A 17,881-nucleotide genomic window follows, 5' to 3' on the forward strand; every position below is an offset into this window, starting at 1 on the left:
GTTGTGTTTTTCTGTAATTCTTTAAGGGACGTTTGTGTTTCCTCTTTAAGTGTTTCTACCTGTCTACCAGTGTTCTCCTTTATTTCTTTAAGGGAGTTATTTATGTCCTTAAAGTCCTCTATCAACATCATGAGATAAGATTTTAAATAAAAATCGTGCTTTTCAATTGTGTTGATGTATCCAGAACTTGCTGTGTTTGAATAGGTGGTTTCTGATGATGCCAAGTATCCTTGGTTTTTGTTGGTATGTTTCTTATACTTGCCTTTTTGCCATCTGGTTGTCTCCAGTGTTAGTTGGTCTTCCTGCCTCTGGTCTGAATGGAGCTTGTCCCTTCTTTGAAACTAATTAGACCAAACATTTTGTGGAGGCTTCAATTTTAGACATTAGTGCTTTAATAGCCAGCCTTACTCCAGTCTCAACAGTTGATTTAATCTCATACATAAAGGCTACACATTTTGTTAATGGCTTAAGTAAAAATGTCTCTTTAATACTTACAAGACAACAAATTATAGATCAAAAATTAAAAGTAAATCTTGATACACTAGAAGATATAGTTTTAACACTAGGACAAAAAGTAAAATAATATAAAAGTTCAGCATTCTGCCAAATGTGCCTTTTTTCGATACATATATGTAAACATATCAAAATTGTGATTGACAAAATCACAATTGACAACACACTACAGAGATTTAGCAGTGTAATGAACTCATCTGAATACCAAAGCCAAGATGGAATTAGTAATAACCAAGAATCCAGCTGAAACCATGAATTACACATGAAGGAAGCCCTGAATTCTGGATTAGAATAAGTACCAAATCGAATTCTCCATCTTTCACTTTCTAACTTCTAGTCTTACTCTTCCTGTTTCTGCCACTGAGAAGTCATCAGTCTAAGAATGATTTGGGAAGACATCTGGTCTTATTCCCCTAACTATGGAAGAAACAGCTCATTTCTATTTAAGTAATCCAGCATGGGTATCCCTCTTTAATAGTGTCTTGGAAATGACCTCTACGCCAGAATAACCTCTTTCTTCTATTAAGTCACTCATCAAAGCTATGGAAACTAATTAATTTGCCACTGAAGTGTGGGTTGCTGCATCAGGTTGAATGACGAAATGGATATCTGTGTCCTGGTAAGGATTTACCAAATGCTTCCTGACCTGTGTACATTTCAATATGAAGATTTAGATGAAACTTTGTATTTATTACAGCTCCATGGGAAAAATTCTTCTTGACCAGTGGAAGCCCAGTCTCTTATCTGTTATGCTGTGTCCTCTGTGATACATGTACGCTTTTCTGTAAGGTGTGAGTAGTGATTGCTACATATGGTTGATGACAGCATCCCAAGGCAAGTATATCTACTACTATTCTTGGCTATGTGGGTTGATTATTTCTGCATGTGACTGAAATTTTCAGATCATTCTTATTTGCATGTAAATTGACTATTTTTAGGTACATTTGCATATGTCAGTCTCAGGTCCTCTCAGATGCCTGCATTTTATAACAGCAACAGTGTTGGCTATTAGTGACACTCTATCATCCACTGAGAAAATATCAGAGTGACACATTAGGATTAGAGTAAATTTGGTTAGTGCAATTCTCAAAACTTTTCACCATTTGGAGTCATGTCATATAAAGTGTTCTTTGTACTTAACCTGTAATTGCTGAAGACATGCTAATATTACTGTGGGAGGCAGAGAAAGAACATCAATATAAACTGACACACAAGACTTACAGCAGGATTTTAAGAGAGGCATTCCCATAATGACAACCACAAAGATCCAGAAAGAAACATCAGACCAAGTGTGAGGAAGAAAAGCAAGGGCTTATTTCATAACATCAGCTTCATCATCATGCTTATTCTGTAGCTTTCTATGTGTAGTGGTTCCTTCCATATTTCCTGCATATGAATATCAAATTATTTACAGAAACTTGAACCATGCATATTGGTCCCTTTGAATTCCTGTCAAGCTCTACTCTACTATCTAATGATGAGACCTCTCTATATAAGGATGTATATTAACTGTTTTCTTTTGGATAAAAAACATCTGAAACAGTGTGCTTTATGAAACAAAAGAGGCCTATGTATCTTCAAGGTCTTGAGGTTCAGGTAGTGCTGTCTCTGTTGAAGTACTTGGTGAAAGACCAGAAACATATGTGAGATGGAATGGTAAATCATGAGAATGATTGGGAGGCATCAAGATTGCTCTGTGAGAATTGATAGTACTGAGACCTAATCAGGTTCCTACAAGAAATACATCATTATTTTTGGTGAGCATAATATGGACCTTTAACTAATCTGAGCCTCAGGCTACAGTTCTTACCACAACCATGAGGGCCATTTTTACAACACAACATTCCTTCACAGGACCTTAGAGTTATAGTCAAGCAATTTACAAAGCATAACTTTGTATATATGATACTATGATCATTTTCATCCTGTGATTCACATAGTTTATAAATTTCATAGTAGCATTATTGTCTTACATAAACAGCACTAACATGGCTATGATACAAGCTTTATATTTCTCACTAGCCAAACCTTTTTCTGGTGTGATTTTTACTTAATAGCTTACAAAATGCATGTATAAAATTTCAAACTTTATTATATTATTTTACTTTTACTGAAAAAATCAGGAGTATTGAAATGTAAAAAATTCTTATGTTTCTATACGGTAATTTGAAGAAATTTGATTGATAGCACCTCATCACTATGTGGGATGGCAGGTAAATTATCTAGGAATCTTACTTTTCAAAATTGTAGTCCATGTTAACAGTGATATCATTGTGTTTTCAAAATATTCAGTATGAAACAGTGTTGCAAATGATTATTAATGCTATCCTTTTCATACAGTAAGATTTGTTAAACAAATTTAAAATATATTATAGTGATTAAGAATTATTATCAAGTTAATGTGTTCTCAGCTGATATTCAGTCCACAAAACATCATATCTCTTCTCCAAATCACTCCAGATAGCAATTGTTAAAATTGTTCAAGAACAGGATACTTTACTGGCCCATTTCTTCTTTTAAGAGCTCAGTATTTTTGGAAAACTGATAGCAAGGAAATTGGTAGAACAAAGTATGGACTAAAGTACCAGGTCAGGGACATACAGGATGCAGACAAAGTGTTCAACAAGGCCTATGTGGAGCTTAGTGGACTGACCCCTAAGTATTCTGTGATCTATTTCTGTGCAAGATGGCATTGTAGCATACATCTGAGGTATGTCGAAAAGTGAAGGCACTAAGGGCCTGAGATGACAGAGAAGAGTAATCTGAAGACTTTCTCAACACTGTTGGTTAAATATTGAGGAAAAGATAAAGAGGACTAAGCAGTAATTCTCGTCATATAACTAAGTTTCCTACGCATGCTTTATTCAAGAAATAATGTTGATCCACATATTTCACTGTTAATGTGTATGTAAGCACATGTATCTAGCAGTATTGGATCAATATCTTAAAGTAGAAGTATTTAATAATATATTAAATCAAATCTAATTACTTGCAGGTGATCAACACTGCTGTTTAATTACTGTTAACAAAATTAATTCATACACCTAGTTCATATACATGAAATCTGAGTTTGAGGTTCAGAACATAGCAATTAATCATTGATTTCTCATTCAGAATCTTGCACACTCTCAATACCCTGCCTTATAATCAAAAACCTGTTACGGAACATTTACTATAGTGCACAAGACAATCTTGTACAGTATTTTGATACATGATTGTCATTGTCAAGGTCAGTCTTTGCTAAAGACTGCATAGTTCATATAAATAGCTAAACAACAAGAATCATAATGGCATTTGAAATCTCCAGGGTTTTAGTATTTAAGAAGTATATTTGGAAAGTGTCTGATTTTGCATATGTCTACAGCACAGAGTTGCCTTTCATGAGAAATCTAAATGCTAAGTGATTAATGGATATTATGTTTCTAGGATTGCCTTTTGTCAAGTGTGAATCCCCTTTTTTCAATTCTTTGCAACTGTATGCTGAATTTAAAATACAGCACAAAATACCAATGAATTTTCAAAGCACATGCCTGCCTATCTCCAAGCAGAATGTGTAGTTTGATCATCATGGACAGAATTGTGAACTTAGTAACTCGAAACTGAATGGATTCTACAGGTGCTCCCATTCATAATTACATTTTGGAGACTCGGAATTATTTCCTGGTGCTTGCCATTGATTTAAATTTGTTATTAGCTGTCCCATTCATTTGAGGTAAAGTGTATGAGACTAAGTTTTAAAAACTGTCACTGACATTCTGGCAGTCTAGCACTTTCAAGATTATTAATTCCATGCACTGTTGGATGGCATTGTCCCAGCAGAGTGGGCTGAACAGATTGTCTGTAATTTCCTCCAGAGGTAATTTGCAGAGAAGGCATCTCATATATCTCTAGATATTTGTCCATAGGTTTCTTCATGCATCTGAGATATCTGCCCTTTGAGGAACCTGTGGTGTTTCAATCTGTTAAAGAATCAAAACGTGGAGAGGTGGTCCTTCCTGCAGAAGGACTACAGATAGTGCAAGTAGTATTCAGGCCCTTAAGTTGTGTTCATAATCAGTAAATAAAGAACAATTATACATGGAACTTCTGAAACATCTGAGACCAATGAAAACAGTAAACATCCAAAGGAGTAGTATAAACAATAAGCATAATAGAACCTGGCTGAGAGAATGTTAGAAATCAGAATATGTGTGAATTCAAGTACTATTATTGCAGTTTTACAGATGTTGAACCAGATTAGCAAACCCTGTGATGTTCACATTAGATTAATTTACAAACAGCTCATATCATCTCTTCATAATCTTCACAGTGCTCAGAACTTTGTAGGTGGATACTATTATTAAAGGATGTCTATGTAAACCCATACTTTTCCTTTTTTTTTTATTCGATATAATTTATTTACATTTCAAATGATTTCCCCTTTTCTAGTCCCCCCACTCCCCGAAAATCCCGTAATCCCCCTTCTCTTGCCCTGTCCTCCCTCCCACCCCTTCCCACTTCCCCGTTCTGGTTTTGCCGATCATGGTGGATGGTGGATGATCGTTTTGATGTGTTCTTGGATTCGGTTGGCAAGAATTTTATTGAGTATTTTTGCATCGATGTTCATAAGGGAAATTGGTCTGAAGTTCTCTTTCTTTGTTGGATCTTTTTGTGGCTTTGGTATCAGCGTAATTGTGGCTTCATAGAAGGAATTGGGTAGTGTTCCTTCTGTTTCTATTTTGTGGAATAGTTTGAAGAGTATTGGTGTTAACTCTTCTTTGAAGGTCTGGTAGAATTCTGCACTGAAGCCGTCTGGTCCTGTGCTTTTTTTGGTTGGAAGACTTTCTATGACTCCTTCTATTTCTTTAGGCATTATGGGACTGTTTAGATGGTCAAGTTGGTCCTGATTTAATTTTGGTATCTGGTATCTGTCAAGGAAATTGTCCATTTCCTCCAGATTCTCCAGTTGTGTTGAGTACAGGCTCTTGTAGTAGGATCTGATGATTTTTTGGATTTCCTCAGTTTCCGTTGTTATATCTCCCTTTTCATTTCTAAGTTTGTTAATTTGGATACTTTCTCTGTGCCCTTTGGTCAGTCTGGCTAAGGGTTTATCTATCTTGTTGATTTTCTCAAAGAACCACCTCCTGGTTTTGTTGATTTTTTGTATGGTTCTCTTTGTTTCTACTTGATTGATTTCGGCCCTGAGCTTGATGATTTTCTGCCTTCTACTCCTCCTGGGCGAAGTAGCTTCTTTTTGTTCTAGGGCTTTCAGGTGTGTCATTAAGCTGGTAATGTATGCTCTCTCCATTTTCTTTTTGGAGGCACTCAGGGCTATGAATTTTCCTCTTAGCACTGCTTTCATTGTGTCCCATAGATTTGGGTATGTTGTGTTTTCATTTTCATTGTGTTCTAAAAAGTCTTTAAGTTCTTTCTTTATTTCTTCCTTGACCAAGGTATCATTGCGTAGAGTATTGTTAAGTTTCCACGTGTATGTGGGTTTTCTGTTGTTTCTGTTGCTATTGAAGACCACTTTTACTCCATAGTGATCAGATAGGAGGCATGGGATTAGTTCTATCTTCTTATATTTGTTGAGGTCTGTCTTGTGACCAATTATATGGTCGATTTTGGAGAAGGTACCATGAGGTGCTGAGAAAAAGGTATATTCTTTTGTTTTAGGATAGAATGTTCTATATATATCTGTTAAATCTAATTGGTCCAAAGCTTCAATTAGTTTCCTTGTGTCCCTGTTTAGTTTCTGTTTTCCTGATCGGTCCATTGAGGAAAGTGCAGTGTTGAAGTCACCCACAATTATTGTGTTAGGTGCAATGTGTGCTTTTAGTTTTAATAAAGTTTCTTTTATGAAAGAGGGTGCCCTTGCATTTGGGGCATAGATGTTCAGGATTGACAGTTCTTCTTTTTGTATTTTTCCTTTGACCAGCAAGAAGTGTCCCTCAGGGTCTGTTTTGATGACTTTGGGTTGAAAGTCAATTTTATCTGATATTAAAATGGCTACTCCAGCTTGTTTCCTGAGACCATTTGCTTGTAAAATTGTCTTCCAGCCTTTTACTCTAAGGTAGTGTTTGTCTTTGACCCTGAGGTGTGTTTCCTGTAAGCAGCAAAATGTAGGGTCCTGTTTACATATCCATTCAGTTAGTCTGTGTCTTTTTATTGGGGCATTAAGTCCATTGATGTTAAGAGATATTAAGGAATAGTGATTGTTACTTCCTATCATTTTTGACGTTATTATTTAAATTTGAATGCTTAACTTCTTTTGGGTTTGATGAAAGGTTACTATCTTGCTTTTTCCAGTAAACCCATACTTCTTAAGCAGGAAAGCACTGCTGCTCATTGCTACCCATGATAATTCATCAACATCCTACCACAAGGGAGTGTGAAGTAAACCATTAGAGACATTATAGGCCAGACCTAATGCTGAAATACCAATATAAGTCCATCTGGAAACATGAATTGTAATGACTAATATTCCTCTCCAATGAGTAGAGTGTTTTAGCCTGGGAACTGGCTGTCCATAGAACATCATGTCATGTATGACCAATGATAGAAGAGAAACCATGCTTCACATAGTTCCCATCTACTTCTCATTAGATTTATAAGGTCCATTAGATGTATGGTCCTGAAATTAGAGCAAAACATATTTGTATTGACAGACTTTATGTAGAAAATATTTTATATGTATATTAAAAACATTCTTCAGAAATTGAAATACACATGCTCACAAAATTCTACCTCTGCTTCTGGCTTCTCTCATTCCTGCAAGCACATTCCAAGTCCATGTTTTATCTGCTAAAAACTGTTCAACTGCTGAAATGTTTACTAACAAATATCTTACCCATGACTAAGGAGAGACTGGACTTGAAAATATAACCAGGGAAAAGTGAAGCTCTCTAAAGACAGAGCATCTCAACCCATGGGGATACTTCTAAAATAGACCCCCTACTCTTTCCTCATTCCTTTAAATTCATTCAGGCTTGAAATTCAGGAAATATATTGAGTCATAGTGTAAGTATACTAGACTTATACTTCCTTCTCAATGTAAATATATCTTTTTTTTTGGATTTGCCAAGTGATCCATGGATATGACAACAGTTTGTCCTTTTTCTCTTGAGCCCTGCATCTCAGTGTCTCAGGAATTCATAAATTCATTTGTGACATACTGCATCTGAGCCCAAATCATATTGCATTTTTTTGTCTTACATGCTATTCCCAGGTGTAGTCTGATGATGCTATCAAAGACTCTGTCTTCTCTTGTCATTACAGTAGTCATGAGTACAAGTGGAGATAAATCTGATTGCCACCAGAGAAGACTCAAGGGAACATTAATAATAATACATGCACAACTTAAAAAATTTCTGACACATCCTGTCATTAACTTCCAAAGAACAAGAGCTATTTATCCCTGCACCTGAGCTCTGAGGGCACTGAAGTAGCAGGGTTATGTTACTGTTCAGGGAAGACAGTGAACCTTCAGTGTACGTTAGCATAAACTGACCTGCAGAGTAGATCGGGACCAGCAGAGGGCAAATTAAAGGCAAAGTGAACAGGACAGTGATGAATTATGAATTGAGTGCAGGTGGCCTTGGTGACCTCTGCGGACAACTTTCTTAGAGACTCTTAGGTGAACAACACCTCTTGTGGTTGACTTGTAAAATTTCCATGATCAAACACAGCAAAGATTCTTTGCTACATATGTCACAAGATTTACAGTTTGTTATTTTTTTTCTTTTATTTCTTTTCTGAAAAAAAAAAAACTTCTGTTTTAAAAATTGACTTTACAACCTTATTACACACAGCCCCTTCCCTCTTCCCAATCCCTCACACAAAGCCTCTCTTTCAGCCCCCTCTCTTTCTCCACCTATTTTTAAATTACAAGAAATACACACATATACAAAATAAAGTGAAAAAAAACATAAAATCACAAAGTCAGAAATGATGGTATATTTGCAAAGGGCGATTATGGCCTATTGGTACCATCGCACTCTGTGAGTTATGTGGACATATCTCTGGAAGATACTGCTTCCTTGGAATCATCCATCCCTCTTGCTCTAACAACCTATTCAGCTTTTAAATTCTTTTCCAGAGCCATGGCCAAAATATGGAGTTATTGTTTACAATCCAAAACAATGAATTATATCATAATATTTTCAGCATGTCTGGGTCCAGGTCTCTATGATCATTAACTTACAGAGTTATCCTTTAACTGGCACTAAGGGATTTAATCAATAACTTGTGTCTTTATGTTTACCCATGTAGGTAATTCTTGTCATATTAAAGAAAAACTACATAAAGCTCATACTTGTGCTTTCTACTTAGCCTTCTACAAGCAAATATCTAGCATAAAAGTAGAGCATGATAAGAATCAGACTTCTAAGACAATAATAACTAAGCCAGTGTCTTTATCTAAATATCTCTAGTTGTGCATAAACTTTTATTAGTTTTATTGTTTTGAATAATGGTATATAACAGCATAAAATTACACTGTAAATTGAACATAAAATTATTCTATCAAAACAAAGAAAATCAAAAATTTAAGACTAGGTAACTATCAACTTTTCATTTGAATATATTTGTATTATAAATAATATTGTAATTTACGTCTCTCTTCATAATATTCTTCATTACTTTTTATTGTAGTTTTCCCTTCCTGTTCTCATTCTATATGCTTTCTATATTTTTGCTTACATTGCAAGATTCTGGATAGCAATACGATTTTCTTATGACTTTTAATTTTTGTTAACCCTATTACAAACCACCATTTCTTTATTTTCCAACATCATTTTATTTTTAAATGTTTCTTTCTCCAGTATCACCTCTTTTACTTTTCCTCTATCAGTCTATGTATCTATCTATGCATCTATGTATCTATGTATCTATGTATCTATCTATCTATCTATCTATGTATCTATCTATCTATGATATCTATCTCTATCTATCTATCTCTATCTCTACTTCTACCTCTACCTCTACCTCTGCCTCTGCCTCTGCCTCTGCCTATACCTATACCTATACCTATACCTATACCTATACCTATACCTATACCTATACCTATACCTATATCTATCTAGATCTAGATCTAGATTTAGATCTATATTTCATTTCTTGTTGGCCATGTAAGATGAATGCCAGGAGAATTTTAGGACTAATTGAATGTGGCCAACCAGTTAGCACATTCATTATGAGTGTTCTTCAGAGAGGCTGAGCCTATCTGTGTTGTCAGAACATCATGATGTTGTGGAGTTTTTCTTTCTTTGCTAACCTGATATTACACCCCTCGTAATTTATGAATTGAACGAAATGCTAAAGAGTTTTCCAGCTCCTCATTGGGTAATGTCACAAGTACGTACAATATTAGTGATTGAACTATTTCTAGCAGTACTGCTGGGACAGATTAATAATTCACCCACTTTGCTCAGAATGAACTTAGAGTTATAGATTTTTATAAATGACCCCCAACCTCAGAAAGAATTTGGAGATGCAGAATGTTTGTAAAGATAGGTTAATAGATTTATTTAATGATGGCTTTGAAGTAGAATATCTTAGGGAAGAATTTGTAGTTCAGAAAAGCACACTTTTGATTATTGAGCAGCAGATGTTTTAAAAGTCAGAAACCAAGAACAACAGCAGCCCAAACAGCACTGGCTGACATACCTCTCTTGCTAAAGCTGGGCTGGTAGACCAAGGTGATGATTAATTTCTTATACCCATTTTCCCTCTCAGCTTCCTTATATGAATAAAGAAAAAAATAAGTAAAATTAGTAATGTGCACCCTAAGCATTTCAAGGGAATGCCTGGTTGTGTTATAGAAAATATTAGATTTGTGATTCTTTTAATATTATGATAAGACTACTTTTTAAGGTAAATCACAAAATATTTTTTCTTTCCTTGTTTTTTATTGGATGTTTTATTTATTTACATTTCAAATGTTATCCCGTATCCCACTTTCCCCTCTAAAACCTCTATCCCATCCTCCCTCCCCTTGCTTCTATGAGGTTGCTCCACCACCCACCTCCTGCCTCTCTGCCCTGGCATTAACCTACACTGGAGGATAAGCACACATTAAAGTTTGCCATTAAGAGAAACTGGCTGAGAAAAAAAAATCTTGTTTATACTTTAACAAGTTTCTTACATACAAATATATGGAGTTTCTTGGGAAAATTGCTTTTTTTCATTCATATTCCATTCAAATAAAACACTTAATTAGGCCATTTTCACTCCCAGTTGGACAGGACAGGCAGCTCCAGAGATATCCCAAGGTTGGCATCTCTTGGGACAAAGACCTCCAGTCTTCTGCTTGTGCCCAAGATCTGGGCAGCTCTATAGTTCGTCTGTGTGCCAGCCTGTCATGGGTCATTTGCGATGTAGAGTAATTATCACTTAGAGGGTTTCCCCACCACCTTCGCTCCTAGTCAGACAGAATAGGAAGCTCCAGGTACAAAGAGAAAACCCTGAGTATAACATTGCTTGTGGCAAGCCACACCAGGACTCCAATGATATCCAAGAGTAGAGCAGCCCATCAGCAACCTGTGCCAGGGTAAAACCAGTCATCCAGAAGGGCTGAAATAGCCTAACAGGCTTACAGGTGGTTCAGGCACCAGACAGTGACAACAGGACCAACTAACGCCAGACATAACCAGATGGCAAAAGGCAAATGTGGGAACGTTACTAACAGAAATCTCGGCAATATGGCAGCATTTAAACCCAAGTGTCCAACAACAGCAAGTCCTGGTTACCCTAAGATACCAGAAAAAAAAAAAAAGATTTGTATTGAAAATCACTGGTCATGATGCTGTTAGAAGAACACAAGAAGGACATAACTAAATCTCTTAAAGAAATACAGGAGAAAATGGATCAAAAGTTAGAAGACCTTACAAGGGAAAGACAAAAATCATTTAAAGAAATTCAGAAGAATATGGGCCAACAGATAGAAGTCAATAAGGAGGAAATGCAAAAATCACTTAAAGTAATACAAGAGAACTTGGGTCAAAAGGCAGAAGTCATGAAAGAGGAAACACAAAAATCTCTTAAAGAATTACAGGAAAAAACAAAAAAAAATAAGCAAAAGAACTGAGTAAAGCCATCCAGGATCTAAAACCAGAAATAGAAAAAAACTATGAAATCACAAAGGGAGACAACTTTGGAGATAGAAAACCTTGGGAAGAAATCATGGGTCATAGATGCAAAGATCAACAACAGAATACAAGAGATAGAAGAAATAATCTCAGATGCCAAAGATATCATAGAAAGCATTGACTCAACAATCAAAGGAAATACAAAATGCAAAAAGCTTGTAACCCAAAACATCCAGAAAATCCAGGACACAATGAGAAGACCAAACCAAAGGTATAGATGAGAGTGAAGATTTACAAATTAAAGGGCCAGCAAATATCTTCAACAAAATTATGGAAGAAAACTTCCCTAACCTAAAGAGAGCGATGTTCATGAATATACAAGAAGCCTACAGAACTCCAAACAGACTGGACCAGAACAGAAATGCCTCCTGTTACATAATAATCAAAAACCCAAATGTACTAAACAAAGAAAGAATATTAAAGGCAATAAGAGAAAAAGGCTAAGTAACATATAAATGCAGACCTATCAGTATTGCACCAGACATCTCACCAGAGACCATGAAAGCTAGAAGATCCTGTGCAGATCTCATGAAAACTCTAAGAGAACACAAATGCCAGCCCAGACTACTATGCCCACCAAAAATCTCAATCACCATAGATGGTGAAAGCAAGATATTCCATGATCAAACCAAATTTATACAACATCTTTCCACAAACCCAGCCCAACAATGGATAATAGGTGGAAAACACCAATACAAGGAGGGACACTGCACCCTGGAAAATGCAAGATAGTAACCTTCTTTCATCAAACCCAAAAGAAGATAACCACTCAAACATAAAAATAACAACAAAAATAGTAGGAAGTAATAATCACTATTCCTTAATATCTCTTAACATCAATGGACTCAGTTCCCCAATAAAAAGACATAGACTATCAGACTGCATATGTAAATAGGACCCTACATTTTGCTGCATACAGAACATACCTCAGAGTCAAAGACAAACACTACCTCAGAGTAAAAGGCTGGAAAACAATTTTATAAGCAAATGGTCTCAGGAAACAAGCCAGGGTAGCCATTCTAATATTAGTTAAAATTGACTTTAAGCCTAAAGTCATCAAAAGGGACAGAGAAGTATGCTTCTTTCTAGTCAAAAATGGAGAGAAATTTGAAGCAATCCCACTAAAATCAGGGACTAGACAAGGGTGTCCTCTCTCTCCATATCTCTTAAGTATAGTACTTGAAGTTCTAACTAGAGCAATTAGACAACATAAGGAGGTCAAAGGGATACAAATTGGAAAGGAAGAAGTCAAAGTATCACTATTCACAGATGATATGATAGTATACTTAAGTGACCCCCCCAAAAAAAACTCCACCAGCGAAATCCTACAGCTGATAAACACCTTCAGCAAAGTGGCTGGTTATAAAATCAACTCAAGCAAATCAGTAGCCTTCCTATACACAAAAGGATAAGCCGGCTAAGAAAGGAATTAGAGAAATGACAACTTTTACAATAGCCACAAACAATAAAAAGTATCTTGGTGTGACTCTAATCAAACAAGTGAAAGATCTATATGACAGGAATGTCAGCTCTCTGAAGAAGGAAATTGTAGAAGACCTCAGAAAATGGAAAAATCTTCCATGCTTGTGCATTGGCAGGATTAATATGGTTAAAAATGGCCACCTTGCCAAAAGCAATATACAAGCTGTTTGGTGGTGGCACACGCCTGTAATCCCAGCACTTGGCAGTCAGAGGCATGCTGATTTCTGAGTTCAAGGCCAGCCTGGTCTACAGAGTGAGCTCCAGGACAGCTAGGGCTATACAGAGAAACCCTGTATCAAAAAACACACAAAAAAGAAGAAAAGAAAAAAACAAAATCAAAAAACAAAAAAACTAAAAACAAACAAACAAACAAAAGCAATATTCAGATTCAATGCAATACCCATCAAAATCCCAACTCAGTTCTTTATAAAGTTAGAAAGAGCAAATCTCAAATTCATCTAGAATAACAAAAAACTCAGGATAGCTAACACTATTCTCAACAATAAAAGAACTTCTGGGGGAATCAGTATCCCTGGACCTCAAACAGTACTACAGAGCAACACTGTTAAAAACTGCATGGTATTGGTACAGTGATTGGCAGGTAGATCTATGGAATAGAGTTGAAGACCCAGAAATGAACCTACACACCTATGGTCATTTAATCTTCGACAAAGGAGCTAAAACCATCTAGGGGAAAAGAATATCATTTTCAACAAATGGTGCTGGTTCAACTGGAGGTCAGCATGTAGAAGAATGCAAATTGATCCACTCTTATCTCCTTGTACTAAGCTCAAATCTAAGTGCATCAAGGAACTCCACATAAAATCAGACACACTGAACTAATAGAAAAGAAACTGGGGAAGACCCTTGAGGACATGAGTACAAGGAAAAAGTTCCTGAACAGAATACCAATAGCTTATGCTCTAAGATCACAAATTGACAAATGGGACCTCATAAAATTACAAAGTTTCTGTAAGACAAAGGACACTGTCAAACGGACAAAATGGCAACCAACAAATTAGGAAAAGATCTTCACCAACCCTACATCCGACAGAGGGCTAATATCCAATATATAGAAAGAACTCAAGAAGGTAGACTCTAGAGAACCAAATAACCCTATTAAAATGGGGTACAGAGCTAAACAAAGAATTTTCACCTGAAGAATTTCAAATGTCTGAGAAGCACCTTAAGAAATGTTCAATATCAATAGGTTTATGGGACATATGGGGAGGGGGGATCCGGGAAAGGGGAAATCATTTGGAATGTAAACAAAGAATATAGAAAATAAAAATATTAAAAAATAATAATCCGTAGGGAAATGTAAATCAAAAAACTGTAATTTCACCTCACACCAGTCAGAATGGCTAAGATTAAAAACTCAGGAGATAGCAGGTGTTGGCCAGGATGTGGAGGAAGAGGAACACTCCTCCACTGCTGGTCAGATTGCAAGCTGGTACAACCACTCTGGAAATCAGTCTGGTGGTTCCTCAGAAAACTGGGCATGAAACTTTTAGAGGACCCTGTTATACCATTCCTGGGCATATACTCAGAGGATTCCCTGCCATGCAATAAGGATACATGCTCCACTATGCTCATAGCAGCCTTATTTATAATAGTCAGAAGCTGGAAAGAAACCAGATGTCCCTCAATGGAGGAATGAATATAGAAAATGTGGTATATTTACACAATGGAATACTACTCAGCAAATAAAAACAATGAATTCATGAAAATTTTAGGCAAATGGTTGGAACTGGAAAATATCATTCTAAGTGGGGTAACCCAATCACAAAAGAATAAACATGAAATACTGTCACTGATAAGTGGATATTAATTAGTCCAGAAGCTTTGAATACACAAGACACAATTAACATATTAAATGATTCCAAAGAAGAAGGAGGAAGAGGGCCCTGTTCCTTGAAAGGCTTGATCCAGCATTGTAGGGGAGTACCAGGACAGAGAAATGGGAGGGGGTGGTTGGGGAATGGGTGGAGGTAAGAGGGCTTATGGGACTTATGGGGATGCAGGGGAACTGGAAAAGGGGAAAGCATTTGGAATATAAACAAAGAATATAGAAAATAAATAATAAACAAAATTCTTAAAAAAATTTAATTATGTGATGATCTTAGGGGAACATATTTTTCTTACATTTACTCACTGTAAAATCCCCTTACATAAACATAGAATGCAATCACATTGTAATTTTTGTACCACTTGCAAGATTTTACTGAGTTATATAAGCTATGGGAGAAAATTTAAACTGCTTGGAAGATCTATCCACAAAACACTTGTGTGTGTGCACATGACATTGTTGGAGGTTTGGTACATCTATCAACTCTATGCATGTGTATATATATAGTTGTTGGAGCTTTGCTCTGTCTTCCAAATGTGTGTGTGTGTGTGTGTGTTTGTGTGTGTGTATGTATGTATGTATGTATGTATGTGTGTATGTATGTATGTATGTATGTATGTATGTATGTATGTATGAAATTCTTGGAAGTAGTTGGGACTTTTTCATTCACCAAGAATGTGAGTGTGTACCTGCTTTACATCATTATTGATCCCCATTTCCCTCTTTGTATTCCTGAACATAGTTTTGGTCTTCAATGTGCATTCCCTTAATACCTCAAATTCTAATGAATATTTTCTTGTGTTTTGGCCTTTAAAACTTAAACATATAAAACAAAACATTAAAATTTGGAAACACATATGAATTAGAGCATGAAACATTTGTTTTTCTGAACCTGGGTGACCTCACTCAGCATAATTTTCCAGTTCCACCCATGCACCAGAAGATTTCATAATTTGTGTTTTGACAATGAGCAATATTTTATTGTAGATATTTTTCAAGTTGTATTATCAATTTGTTTGTATTTGACATCCAGATTCATTTTATTTTGCCACTTGTGTGTAGAGCATCAATGTAAATGAGTATGTAAGTGTCTCTATCAAAAATGAATAGTCATTTAACAGTATGTTTCAGAGGTATATACTTGGGACATATCACAGCTATTTATCTTAGATGTTGGAGAAACCTACAAAGTGATTTTTCGAAGTCACTACAATAGGTTACACTCACAACAATAGTAAATAAGGATTTCTCTTTCCCCACATCCGTGCCAGAATTTGCTATTTGCTTTCTTGATGGTTACTGTAACTGCGGTAAAAATCAAATCTTAACATTGTTTTAATCTGCATTTTCTAGACTGCTAAGGAGTTTGTTGGCAGGGCATGTATCAACCAACATTGAGCTGAACATGATATTTTCCCTGTTGGCTATGTTTCCTAATTTTATTCAACCTTCATGGAGAGAAAAGATATCAATTATTTATACAGTACCAGACTTTGTAGCTTATAATATCAGCCTTTTGGGAAAATGTACCCACTAGTGCCTGAATGATATGCAGTAACCAACTTCTTCCTTATTGTATTTATGACCTTCTCCATAGAAAACACTTTATCCCTTGTAAACATTGCCAAACGCCCATGGCTAGAGATGGCATAGGTCCTAGTACATACCAGTTGTATTGCAAATGTTCAACTTGTAAATATGCATTATAAATATTTATACAATTATAAATATTATATACAATAGAATAGTGCTGTTCTCAACCTTGATCATAGATGTTCATGTGTTCAGTGTATAATGACTTATTCAAACATTCATGACTTGTCAACAAAGTACCGAGAATGATTGACAACATACTCAGCCACAGAGGAATCATCTATGTCCTTCTTCTCATGACAATCAAGGACCATCACAAGAACAAAAGATCCAGAATGTTGGATGGATAGATATGAAATGTCATCTCAGGACTTGAAATGGACAGTGTACACATGACTGCACAACTGCCATAGTTACCAGCATGAGCCTTGAGCAAATGGAGCCAGATGACAAAGTGATAGCATGAGAGCCTGTCCAATAGCAAAGCAGTAAAGATGTCTACTTGCAAGCTTGAAAATATCAGTTTGATGCCCTTGACTTACATCCTGGAAGATATCTTAGCTACACAAACTGTCCTCTGAAGAGTCCCATGTAGGATTTAGTATATGTGCACCCTGCCTCTACAATTAAACAAAGATTATCTTTAAAAGATCAAACATAGAAGAGCTCCCAAGGGTCCATACACAGTGCAGGACCTACTGCCATTGGATGACTGCTCGATAATTTAGAATCACTTTTGTTTGGAGGTTGCCTATAAACTACTACTTGATCTCCTCCCAAATGCATAAAGATAGAATTAATTAGACTTACTGAGTTATTAACTAATCCAAAAAGAGAACCAAATTTTGAGAAGGAAACCTCTTGTTTGAAATTTCAAAGAAATGAGGTAGCATTGATGGATATGACCATAATATATTACAGATATGAATGAAAATTGCAAAGAATAAACAAAGTTATTTAAAAGCAAAATAACAATATTACATATGTTTAATATATTCACATATGTTACATATATATAAATATATATATATATAGTACATTGTACTTATATAGTCCTCAGTGTTTCCTATTCTTGTGCTTACCATTGCCATTTGGTACTTTCATTTTATTTAATGTATTTATTCATCATGTATATGAATACTGTAGTTGTCTTCAGACATACAAGAAGAGGGCATCAGATCCCATTACAAATGGTCATGATCTACCATGAGGTTGCTGGGTATTCAACTCAGGATCTCTGGAAGAGCATTTAGTGCTCTTGACTGCTGTGAAAACTCTCTAGACCCTTATTTGGCTTTCATTCAGTTAATTTAATTTC

The sequence above is a fragment of the Apodemus sylvaticus genome, chromosome 6 (genome assembly GCF_947179515.1).
Source record: "Apodemus sylvaticus chromosome 6, mApoSyl1.1, whole genome shotgun sequence".
In the NCBI taxonomy this organism is placed as follows: domain Eukaryota; kingdom Metazoa; phylum Chordata; class Mammalia; order Rodentia; family Muridae; genus Apodemus; species Apodemus sylvaticus.